This window comes from Meleagris gallopavo, chromosome 5, assembly GCF_905368555.1.
Source record: "Meleagris gallopavo chromosome 5, MGAL_WU_HG_1.1, whole genome shotgun sequence".
NCBI lineage: Eukaryota > Metazoa > Chordata > Aves > Galliformes > Phasianidae > Meleagris > Meleagris gallopavo.
The window spans coordinates 2,830,297-2,843,841 of record NC_139408.1 but is presented as its reverse complement, the minus strand read 5'-3'; the positions used below and the strand labels follow the sequence as shown (position 1 = coordinate 2,843,841).

Genomic DNA, 13,545 nt, shown 5'->3' with positions numbered 1-13,545 from the left:
CCCTCAGGTTGGAAAAGAAATAGTGTTATGTGATGTTTTAGGATGAATTTCAGATGTTTGCTGTCAGTTACTAATTGCAGTTTTAATTATAGCTTCTATGCATTTCTGTGAGAGGTGGTTTAGTGGGCACAGCATTAATGGGCTGACAGTGGAATACATGATATTAGTGGTCTTTTCCAACTTCAATGGTTCTGCGATTCTATGGTTCATTGCATTTTTCAATGCACAACTTGGTCAGATATGCAAGGCCAAAGAAAAGGAAACAAGACAACAGCATCAGTTTTCTAAACTACATCGATGGCATAATTTATGGAATTCACTTAATTATGTTTTCCTTGCGGTTTTTTATTGGTTGGTTTTAAACAAGTAGATATTAATTCAACCTCAGTCTACAGTATGACGATACCTTTTGCAAAGCAAAACAAGGACTTATCATACCAAAGAATAAATTTGTATGCAGAGGTGGTGTGCAGGAAGGGCAGAGAGTTCCTTTTGGAGCTCATCACAAGAGATGCAGTAATGTGAGGTAGGTTATAATGACAAAAGTCCTTCTCTTAAGCCTTGCCTTGGGTAGAGGTGGATGCACTTCAACTATAGCTGCAAGACAATTAGTCCTCATAAAGTTTACAAAATGTCAAGGGCATATTTGTGAGGTCTCATCCAGCTGGATTATCAATTAATGCCCCGTTTGTTGCTATCACAATCATTTTTGCACTGAAAGCTGCACTCAGTGCAGTGGAGGGACTAGATGGGAGAGCAATAAATGGATAACAGCGAGTCGGTGGAGGTACTGCTCTGCAAACTCAACCCACCACCTTACAGTAATTTCTTTATCTAAGTGTACCCTCATCATTAGTTAATATTTCCCTTTTGTACCGAACATGTCTTAAGGTGTGTCCACTTTCAAAAAAGCAGTAACTTTCACTTGCCAGGCATTCCTTTGCCTTTTTTTTTTTTTTTTTTCCCCTTCTTCTGCTTATGACTTTAACAACACGAACATTTTCTGCAAGCTTGAGGCTTTGATTCATACCTACAGTCTGTCTCTGGCCATGCCATGGCAGTAGCAAGGTTCTGGGATCAAACATCAACCCGGTCTGGCAGGAGCTTGATGTAATGGGTGCAGGCATGCAGGGCTACATGGGCAGAGTACATGCGTGCCTCCTCCTGTAACCACAGCTCAGCACTGGTCAGTGATGACAACACCTAATGAGTTCACAAAAAGTTGCAAAGAAGTGAATTTGTGGGCAGTCCCTCTCACACCTGAGCCACTAAAGTGCATCCTATGTAGTAAGACTGCAGGGGCCAGATGGTGCTGAGATGGTGAGTAATTGTTGTGGGGCCTGGGATTGAAATAAACAGTGAGATTTAGAAAAGTTCTCATGGTCAGATTTGTGTGCAAGTCACGTTACCAGAGTAAGTGTAAGTGGAAGATCACTGTAACATTCATTCTGGGAAAACAATACTATTACTGGTTTGAAAATGTTTTTAAGACGGTGTGTTTGCCATCAACAAATGCTGCTAATTAGCAGTTGGGTCAGCTGTGCTGTAACCCACTGGCAAATAGAGGTGCCAGTATGGTCTCAGTGCACAGTAATGTGAGTTTCATTGCAGGAAGCTTTTTCAAATAGCAGTATTCATATTGATGTAAATACACGAATGTAAGCCTACAGAGATCTTTTTTGTTCCATAATTTTTAATGATCTTTCTTAAAGAAAAGTATTTTGGAGTGGTAGAGTTTTGCGTGAAGCAGAATAAAGTCAGTGGACAATAAACTGGAATTCAAGTCAGAAATTTCCATGTTGATATTTATGGTTCTGTAGCCCTCCAATACATTGTCATTATAGCTTTATGATATCGTACAGAATAACTATCTTAGCTAAATCCCACATTAAAAACTAAGAGCTTAGAAATACTGCTTCTAAAGGAGAGATCATTTTAAAGTAATACAGAAATGTCCATTATTCTTCTGATGATATTCTTTACGTCAGAATAATTGAAAGTATTTCCTGAAAAAATAATAATATGTAAAAAATAATAATAAATAAATACTCCAGTTTTGTATTTTGACAGTGGAAATTCTTGTTAAATCAAAGATTTATTTAATCAGGACAACCTCAGGAAGAAGTTTGATGTCTTGAATCTTCAGTAGCCTTTCCATTTTCTGACTGTGAATCAAGGACTGAACACGAAATCCAACTCAGGTGTTTGGATTTTGCTCTCAGGGCTGTTTGCAGCTGAATAATCACATGGGGCTGAATTACAGGTGTTGCGAGAGGGAAGATCGTTGTTTAGCAGTGCAGCTCTCACAGGTGTCAAAGCCTGCTACTGTACAGGTGAATGGAGTGAGGCCATAAGGTCATGAAATGCTTGTGTGTTTGGGGCAGTGATTGTCTTCGTAGCCAGCACTACCTCGGCACCCTTTCTGTGAGTAAAGGTATGAGGAGGATTAGACTGATATCATCTAAGTATCTGCTTGATTCTTTTGTCTGGATTGGTAATATTTCATTATTATTATTGTTTCATTCATTAGATTCTAGTATCGCATTTAAACTGAGCCTCAATTATTTATTCCCAATTATTTTGGTTAAAAGCTTTGCTTTTGAGACCCTACTAAAGTTTGATTAAAGTTCTGTTATCAATTCATTGACTGTAGTGTCTCACGATAGCTCATATTTGGATAATCATAATAATTTGATTTCCTTATTTTCTAGTAAATTAACTTTCAGAGCCGTAATTTGCTAAGTCTTTTACTTTCAATCCGTATTAGCCTATGATGCCAGTTAGATATTTCTGTAATAAGAACACATTGGAACTGAGACATCTGCCAAGTTTTAGCACCCACATACCATCCATGTGGGGCCACATCACATTGCATAACCACTGTGAATGTTTACTGAGTGTAAATCACTCACTTCAGGGCCGTATTTGGCCACACCCAATGATTAACAAGTGTTTCATACGTGGTTAGCACTTAAACTTTCTCATTGTGGATTCTTTGGAACAGACTCTTAGATAGCCGATGGAGATTACTTGCAATAACTGCTTTTTTATGGTCTTCAATGTTGCTTGCTAATTAAATTTGCTGGTGACAGGACTTCAAAGCTTCAGAGAAAAGATTTCTAAAGGAGAAAATGTAAGATACATAAAATCATTGGAAGTGTATAAAATGAACAATTATCAGAGAATACTATTTCACAATTATATTTTAAGTTGGTGGCATCCTTTCCCCTAGGTTGTGATGTTTCACAGGCAATAGCATATGAGAACGTTTTCTATCAGTTATTTGATTGGAATTGAATCCTATGTGAAGATACGTACCTTACATGCTCATGCTTATTTCAGTGGGATGCTTTATGTACTTAAGATGCATATTTTGACATCTATTTTGCAGTGGGATAAATAGTTGGTTTTATCTGTCTTCTTTATTCAGAAAATGTTGTATAGGACTGTGATTTATGAATGTTTTTGTAGTGGACTTTCTGTTTCCTAAATTCTAGTTCTATTCCTTTTCAGTCTGAAACAGGGAGAAAATGGCTTAATTGTAAATAGATCTTACTGTAATTGAGAAATTATTGCATTTGTGCTTACATAAATTCTTCAAATAACTGTTAAGTCCTATTTCAGGACTTGCAGGAGATTTTTCTAGTGAATAGTTCCACTTTGTGGAATGAATTGCAGGGGACGAGGAAGCTTTGCTTAGTGGAATTGCATATATGCAACCGTATTTGGCATTTTTTCTGAGTGAAATAAAGTCCTAAATCTAAAGCTGGCATGATATTCTTATGCATCAATCTTCAGTTTCCCTATAGATCTCATTTACTAAACAAGTTTAACTCATTTATAACTAGTATATCGGATACTGACTTTATTTACACTCAAGAACTGAGAGTTTGACTTAGAAGGAGGGTTTCTTTCACAAAAGGCAGCTCATGATATTTAAGATTAACCTTATTCTCTGGTGAAGTAAGATCTCCTTTTCAAAAAATGGAAGAAAAGTAACAACTATCATTAAAAGAAAGAAAAAAAAAAAAAAAAGAAAATACAGAAGCATACTAAATAATAATAATAATTAAAAAAAAATGGAATAGCCTTTCTGCAAAGCAGCACCTACATAAATGGATGCAAGTATAAATGGAGGGACTTACCAGCCCATTGCAAAATCTCTAGCACATAATACCATTTAATCCCAAAATTTTCTTTTGTTTTGCCCAAAGACTTTTCTAACAAAATATCCCTTTTTGTTCTGTGGAAACATACTTGCTGAAGGCGTCAGTTGGACAGCCTTCACAAGTGCAAAGAATAGTTCTGAATAAAGAGTTTCCATGACACAGAATCACAGACTAGCCCGGGTTAGAAGGGACCTCAAGGGTCATGAGTCTCTAACCCTCCTGCAACAGGCACGGCCACCAACCTTCCCATTTAATACTAACCAGGCTGCCCAGGGCCCCATCCAACCTGGCTTTGAACACCTCCAGGGATGGGGCATCCACAGCCTCTCTGGGCAGCTGTTCCAAGCTTGCTGAGACTGCACTCGATTCCTTCATCAATGTCATTGATAAAGATGTTAAAGAGCACCGGTCCCAAGACAGACCCCTGGGGGACGTCGCTTGTTACCAGCCTCCACCTGGACATAGAACCATTGATGACCACCCTCTGTCTGCAGCCTTTCAACCAGTTTCTTATCCATCGAGTGGTCCACCCATCAAATCCACATCCCTCCAATTTGGAGATAAGGATGTGGTGGGGGACCGTGTCAAAGGCCTTGCTCAAGTCCAGCTAAATGACATTGGTCGCCTTTCCCTTGTCCACCAATGCCATCACTCCATCATAGAAGGCCATCAGATTGGTCAAGCATGACCTTCCTCTGGTGAAGCCATGCTGGCTGTCTCAGATCACACGCACATTCCTCATGCGATCAAGCATGTCATCCTGGAGGATCTGTTTCATAGTCTTCCCTGTAGTATACCCCTATAACCAGCTGGCCTGCATTCTAACCCACAGGCTCTCAACCTGTTCCTGACTGTTTCTTATAGAGAGCTCCTCACAGTCTATCCACTCTGACATCGAGAGCAATTTTTCCCCACCCTTCCTACCTTGTTTATCCCTTCTGAAGAGCCAATACCCCTCAATAGTGGTATTCCAGTTATGGGAGTCATCCCTCCATGTTTCTGTGATAGCAACAAGGTCATAACTTTCCAAGTGCATCACAGTTTCCAACTCATCCTACTTATTTCCCAGCCTGTGTGCATCGGTATAAAGGGACTTCAGCTGGGCTTTCTGTCTCACCACCTTTATAGAGGATCTAGGATCCCCTAGAACAGCAGCATCCCCCTGCCTTAGTCCATCCCTTTGTACTCCACCCTTTTCACCTGTTTGGCATGAGCCCTTGAACTACCTGTTCAATCCCAGTGGCCCTCGTTTTGTCCCCTTCCCCCTTCTAATTTAATTTAAAGACCTAAAAACCTAATTTAAAGACCAAACTGGTTCAGTTGGTGTACTGAAGTGACTTTCCCTTCGTAATAATTTGCTTATATCCCAAAGATCAAAGATGGTAAAAATTGAGAAACTGAAATATAAGCTGAAAAATGCAGCCAAATATCTGAAGAGAGTACAGTGAGGTTTTTGAAATTTCTCTTTCTCAAGTGAATACATTAAATATTGAATACGACAAACTGATGTTACCTGTTTTGTATCTTCTTAGTCTGAATGAAGTGCACAATGCACTTCATAATCAAGCCAAATATATCTAGACGATGTCACCCACCATGTACACAAGCAGGTGTGTGCGCAGAGTACTGCACCAGAATTTAGAGTGTATGTCTGTTCTTAGGAATCTTCTGGTGTGATTTTTCTGTCAATGGCAGCTCCAGATTTCTGCTTTTCAGACGAAAAAAAAAAAATACTGGCAGCTATACTTGCATATCACACTATTCTGAAAGGAACAACTGTTGCTTCTAAAGAAGTACCTTTTTCTTGATATGAGAGCTTACCTGTTAGAGTAGATACCAGTTTCAGATGACAGTCACCCCTTTCTGAGTCCAGACTAGCACTGTATCATCTGACGCTTGCTCATCAGACCATGAATATCCTTAGAGCCTTCAGCTGAGTTGCTCTGTTGTAACAGGTCCAAATGCTGACCCCTGATCACTGACTGATCATTGGTACTGACAAGAGGTGAAAGTGAGGTTTACAGTTCCTAAATGACTTAAGAAATTTGCGGTTTCTGCACTTAATCTGGGTCTTGAGTCTGGGATTTGTTAATTATTGTAAATGAGTTATTCTGGAAGATAATACAAACTAAGACTTAACAGTGGACATTGACTTGCTGATGTTACTCTGAATGTCTAGCTCTGTACACACATAGCACATCTAATTTAAATTCAAAAATTAAGATATTCTCAAGGATGTAGAGTCAACAGCCTCTCTTAATTATTATTGTAAAACTTAATATTGCATCTTTTTTTCTCTAAGCACTACTTTTCCCAACACTTAGGTCAGAAATTTCCTCTATTTTTGTCTATGCTGTTTACACTAAAAAGCCTTTAAAATATGTCTGCCCAGTAAACAACTGTGAATTCCTGAAGTATTTGAAAATATTTCTACTTCCTGATAGTTTATGATAGATAATGAAATCAAGCGTGTGAATAAACCGATTGTTTTGCTATACAGTAGGCAAGTGTTTTACTGAACCCTGACCAAATTATTTTTTTTTTGCTTTCTTAACATGTTTCAATATAGAGCTGTGGAAGAATCACGAGTAGTTATTGGAGAATTTAAATCAGATATTGAAGAGGATGGCTGAAAAAGAATGAGTATAAAGTTTGCTAAGGGAACACGAATTTCTGGAGCACAAAATGTGTTCAGAATCAAAGGTGTATCACTCAGAAGTCACTGTTAAACTTGCAGATTGCTATCTTTCCTTTATGGTAGACTTCGTCTTTTCTTAAGAGGCTCCTCTTTAAGAATTACTTTTTCATCTGAAAGCCAAGCTTATTTATCCATACAAAGGTCATTATAACCCAGCAATGTGGGGAACTGGAGGCACTGCATATGACTTCAAAATAGGTTATTCCTTGGGGATGTGACATCCTCCCCTGGGGATCACTCTTCCCCAGTGTTGCTGGGTTGTATGAGTCTTTGAACAGTGGGCCACTCTGCAGCACAGCCACATCTTGACACTGCTGTGTCTGTCATCTACTGTGACCCCAGCTGTTCCTTTGGCATGTAAGGTTGACTTTAAATCTACAATATACTCTGTCCTGTGGTATCTGTATAGGCAGTGCTGAGCTGTGATTAGAACAACAGGTGTTTTCATCATGTGGAAGTAAGTTCATGATGCAAGCTAGGTTGTGTGATAGATGAAATTCTAGCTGTGCTTCTCAGCTCTTTCCCTGCCCCCAAATCTTCTAGTTTCTTTTTTTATAGAGGGAGAAATAGTGCATAGGAAAGTAGTTTGCTGTAGTGATACATTTTCCAGGAATCATAGGATCGTTATGGTTGGAAAAGATCTCCAAGATCCCCAAGTCCAACCCCAACCCATCCCCACCTTGACCACTAGCCATGTCCTTCAGTGCTGCATCTACTTCTTTCTTGAACACTTCAGGGATGATGACTTCACCTGTGCCAGAGAATGACAAATACAGTGTAGAAGGTTGTTTTTATCTAAGTATCTGTCCAAATTAAATTACCAGATATTGCAGCCACACCCACAGGTTGCAGTAGCTCCAGCAGCAGGTCCAAGCTGGATGTAGCTGCTGAGAGGGTCGGTGCTGTCCTGTCTGCAAACCCAACATTGCAGGAAGACCACGGGGCTCCTGGTGGCTGGCAGGCACTGGCATTGAGGAGTGAACACTGTCCTTCAGATAATCTCTGTGTTGTACCCAGATTCTCTGGTAAATAGCCCTCAAAAGGTGGAACTGAGGGATGTCCCTCAGTTGGGGTTTTGAGCACTCCCCAATTATCACATTGGGATGTTTTACCTGTGACATATTCTGTTCTTGCTCTGTTTTGGTGTTCAGCCACTGCTGCAATCCCTAACATCTCAGAAGTTTCTAATCAGGTTTAGATGTGGTTTGTTCCCAGTTTTGCCAACAGAAATGTACATGTGAGAGAGAGGGGAATGAGGCACATGAGGATGAGCAGGTAGAAGGAAGGGGAGGAGATGGACCAAGGGAATGCACAGCAAGAGTGAGCTTGGGAAATTCACACTCCATTGACTATTTCTGATTCTTGCAGTGCTTGTCAACAAAGAGCAGAATATTAACAAAATGAGGGGTGGTATTTCTGTTTGGCTTGCAAATAGAACTGACTCGTACAATGAAGCCTGGAAGCTGCTTTTCTGTTACATTCACTGTTCAAGTTTTACTGCCTAGTAGCAGCAGGATGAGCCAGCTTGAACCCAACATATCAAATGAAGGCTGTAGCAATGTTATATTGTAGCTTATTTTTAAAATGAAGATAATGTGCAGCAAAAGTAAAACAATCTATGTACTGAATTACCTACCTAGTCAAAAAGCACCTAGGAAGTATGCAGCCACTGGGTGCATCCTTTGCATGCAGCCTTTGAGGACGAGGAGGCACAGAATACACTATAAAAGGATAAAAAAATTAAGTGTGCTTTACTGTCTCCGTGCTGTTAAAAGCCTCAGAAACCCAAGTAATCTTCTTTGCTCTGTTAATAAGCAGTAAAAATACTGCTTAAGCTCTTCAAGAAGCATTTAGAAAAAGTTTCACAGCAAACTTAGTCATACAAAGATAGTGTGTATTTGAGGGTCAGTGTTAATGGTCCATATGGGAAGCCTCCACTCTGAACTGCTCCACTTAGCATACAGATCACAATCCCTCACTTACCCCAGGTTATCATACTAAAAGAGGAAGGGAAAATCAGTCTTTGGGGAGTAAAATGGCTTAGCACTCAATGGGCCCAGCATCTTTCATTGGATTAGAGGTTTCGTGCACTCCAAAGAAATCATACTGTGAAAAATCTTTTTCCCTGCATCTCTCATTGAAAACTGAAACCAAAGTAAGAGCTTTTCAGCAAGACTAGATCAATCACTCATCTTTTACACATTTTTACTTATTTACTTCCTCTACTTGCTTCACTTTTCTTTCTAAATATACTTCTAAGGAATCTCTTCATCATGTGTTGCCTGCATAATTTCATTCATTATGTACTCACATCCTTATCTTGATATAGATTAATTGCAGAGCAACATTACCACTTCGCAAAAGGCCAAAAAAGCTTTTTTTTTTTTTTTTGGCAAAGAAAATAGTTTCCATTGATATGCAGGATTTGTGTATTATTTTCTATTCTTTCATTTTTTTTCCTAAGCTAAAATAGAGTTACAAAGAGTTACGGTTACAATAGTTCGGCAAAAATGGTTAAAAGAAAATAGGCCTGCAACTGAGAAATTGATTTCTCTTGAAAGGAGTGGGTAGAAGAGCTGGACTGACCTGGTATGTCCTGTAATACACGTGGGGCTGGGACACGTTTCTGCAGGTCACTGCCCAATGGACATTCTCTTCTGTCCTTCATCTGAGGCCCTAACGTCCTAATTACTTTGCTAAAACTTCTGAAGTAATTTCAATTGAGCTATATGAGCTTTTGTATGCCCCTTTATTTGGACTATCCTGAAGGCTGTAGGAAACTTCTTCCATTCTCCCCTGAAAGGCCAAAAGGCAAAGAGAGAGAAAAATACTTCTGGAAAGTATGAAAACTAATATGACATGAAGTGAGCACTAGGAATCAAAGAAAATATGGCTTAATGGAAAGCAGACTTGTCCCCTGGGCAGCAGCAGGTAGTGCCTGGGTTCATGTCATGCCCTGTTTGCCTGCCTTTGAGCGAGCTGAGCATGTTCTCAGTTCCTCAAGCCAGGCTGCATGTGTGCTGAGCTGTCGCGGTCATCGCTTTGAAATCAGGAAGAGGGATGTCATAACAGCATGAAGAGCTGTAAAAAGGACTCTGGAATTTGCTTATGTGAACAATTACTCCTACAGCTGTTTGTTCTTCTCAATAAATTGCTTGGCTTTTTATGTGCTATTGACTGCAGGACAGCAGAAGCACTTTAAGTTGTTTTGGGGAACAGAAAATGTGACTTAGGAATAACTTTGGAGAGGCCGAGACATTCAAGGTCAGGCTGGATGGGGCTGTGAGCAACATGATGGAGCTGTAGGTATCTCCATTCATTGCAGGGGAGTTGGACTAGATGACCTCTAAGGATCCCTTCCAGTTCCAACAATTCCATGATTCTAAGAAGATTCAGTGTGAGCTTTCACAATTGATTTTGTTTCTCTGGGATTCTTTTTTTTTTTTCCTTATATATCAAAATGCTTTGGGGCAGTTCTCAGTGTGAGCTGCAAGGATTGAACACAATTCTCATTCCGTCTGGGTTATTTTTTCATCTGAAAATTTGATTCTGACTGCACATGTTGAATGATTTTGGAAATCTAACCCTTGAAGTTAACTTGAGAATGGAAAAAAATTACAGTGGTAGCATGTGGCCCAGTAGCAGTATTAGGTCAGGCATTCAGGTTAAGACCACTGGAAGCAAACTTAGGTTCAGGGCTGAATTCTGGAGCTGCAGAATTGGAAGTCAAATAAATCTTGCCTGTCTTCTGCAGGCAAGAGAAGTGATAAATTGCCTTGTTCCTATTTTATGTTTCTTTTGTACTTGTGGCAAACTAACCAAAAAAATTCAGTAAGACATTTACTGTCAGCAGTCTGCAGACATCACTGCAGAAGAATTTTAGATGTGAGGATGACAGGAATGGGTTTCCAGGCTTCTGTTTGGTTTTTTAAACTTGCAGCTGGTCTCGCTGTTCCTCCCCTTGGTACGTGCTGCTCCCAGCAGTATGCAGAATTTCTGAATAATCCATTTACTACTATTGTTTGGGTTTTTCCCTGCTCACCTCGAAGTCTGTCGGTCTCAGTGTGGTGTTTTTGTTTTACTTATTGTTTTATTTTGGATGTTGCACAGTAACATCTGTGAAACAGCCACTCTGTATTGCTTCCCATTTGGAGGAATGTAGGAAAAAAAGCGAAACACAGATTGCTCTCTCACTAGTTTTATTTTTCAAGTTGTGTTTGTCTGTGGGTGAAGGCTTGGAAACAGGATTTGCGATCTAATGCTGGCTCCCACCGACAGGCTGCACAGCTCTGGGTTAGGAATTCGGTCTTTTATGTCCCTTTTCCACATGGTGGGGGAAGGGAGGGAAGACCTGATGCTTAACTTCAGATGTCTGAATGGAGCTGCAGGAAAAGTCAGCCTACTCCGTGGAACCTGCTTAACAAGAGGTCTCTTCCAACTCCAACGATTCTGTGACTCTGTGAATTGGCCTTCTGACAGCCAAAGTTTCTCATCTATTGGTTCTGCATAGGGAAACGCTTTTCCAGACAAATGCAGATCACAGTCATAATGCAGAAGTGTCTGCGTTGCTCTGCCCTTGCTCTTTTCCTACAGCTCTATCTGTAGATTTTGACGGGTATTTGGGATTAGGACCTAAGTACTCTTTCAGGCCATTTATCTTTGATTTATAACTGCGGAACAAGCTGTAGAACACTTTGTTCTCAAAACACTATCTAATCGGGTAATTAAATTATACTAATATAGATGAGCACTCAAGGTAGTGCAGTTCCTCTCAACTACCGCTGTGTGCATTAAACATTTCTGAAGTCTTTTGCAGTGTGACTGGTTCATTATCACTTTTCTCCAGGCTTGGTGACAAGGCACAGTTCCATAACACAGAAAGAGCTGATAAGTGACGTCTCCAGAGGAGAAACCAGATAGGAATAATCAGGGAAAGATACTGTAGAAATTGGGATATAGCTATGTAGAAAGCTTGGGCTAATATAACATAGGTTTAAAACAATTGGCAATGAGTTGTTCTTTTCCCATTGGGACTATGAGTGAATTTTGCACAACAAGCTTTACTCTGCTTTGTTGATCCAAAAGAGATATAGGCATCTTGCTTACACTGAGTTGCAAGAGTCGCAGGAAGATTTGGACTTCACTTTTATGTTTGCATCATCGGCTTGGGTAATTTAGAACAAAGGGCACTAGGACTGTACGTAATATCAAGTACAACTGAAGTAAAACGTATTTATCAAAACCATTTAGCTGTTAGTATTCCAGTCACAATTGCTTCTGAGCTTCGTGTGGGTAAGGCTCAGAAATAACATGTGAAAAGACACTGTGCTGCTAAGCAGCATCTTTGAAAGGCACACTGTGCTCTGTGTGTCAATCCGTATTTTTAACATATGAGCATGGCCTGATTTTGAAGGTGAACATCCTATGTTAGCAGTGATTTGCTGGCATGAGAAAAGCCAGTTTTAGTGTCTTGACATTCACAAGCGCATGGTTAGGCTTCCTTCCTCATTTGTGCTTAATTTACATCAACGTTGACAGAATTTAGACGTTTAACTATTGGAAAATGAATTCCAAATGCTTAACCTTTTGCAACTTGGCCATTTTTTTTCCCAGTGTCACATTTCTCCTGAGCGCTGTTTGATTTTTGTTTTGTTTTACCCAAAGATTGTATCAACTTTCAACTGCAGTTAAACCCTAGGGCAAAATACGCATATCTGTCTGTCATCTTTAATGCTTATGGGCTATTGACTGTTGTCCATCAGTACGAGATAAAGTTCAAAAGGAATATCAGAGACACTGGAAGGGCTCCTGCGTGTCTATGTGTTGATGCTAAGTGAGCAGTTGGTACACATGAGGGCTGTTCCAAAAGTAATGTCTTCTATTTTGTTAAATTGGCCCACAACATCAGAGATGGGTGTTGGTGGTATGGCAGTAGGGGACGAGCCTTCCCACCAGTATTTCATTACATTTTGTTATCATGTGACAGATGGCAACCAAGGGACAAAGTGACATCTGACATGGAGGTGTGTGTGAACCAAAGGTATGTCATTCAATCCCTCCATGTGGAAAAAATTGCACCCATTGACATCCATCAATGCTTGCTCTATGGAGACCAAACAGTGGATCCGAACGCAGTGAGGTGTTGTGTGGTGCATTTCAGCAGTGGTGACAGTGTGTCACCTCTACTGGTGCAGATTTTTACAAGCACGGCATCTAGCCTCTTGTTTATCACTGGCAAAAATGCACAGCTAATAGTGTTGACTACGTTGTTTTGTAGCTGAGAATTTGCTCTATCAAATAGTGTTATTGAGCTCTTTGTATCAGTTTCTGTAGAAGTAAATAGGAAGCTTTATTTTCATAGTGATTTATGTACATAGCTGGTACATGCTGGTGTAATTGTACCATGTTGATGTACCAAAGATGATCAGGCTGAACACCAGAAGCCTCTTTGTTTGGTGTTCTTTTACACTATAAAGGGAAGTTATGGTAGCTGAATTCCAACAGTATTTCCAGTTGTTGACAGTGGAGAGAATCTCTTCAGTTCATGATTTACTGTTTAATACCTACTGATTCTTTATTTCTCTTCTCTTAATACTCTCTATATTGTGTAGCAATACAGAGATGCTCTCCTTCTAAATCAGGGCCCATGCTCTGTCTGGGGACGGACAGAACATCTCT

The 13,545-nt window shown here is 40.0% G+C and overlaps 1 long non-coding RNA gene across 1 annotated transcript in view; it reads left to right on the top strand.

Moving 5' to 3' along the window:
- LOC146544209 (uncharacterized) overlaps positions 1-13,545 on the top strand; it is an 86,841-nt gene that overhangs the window by 14,334 nt on the left and 58,962 nt on the right. The gene's annotated exons all lie outside the window — the stretch shown is intronic.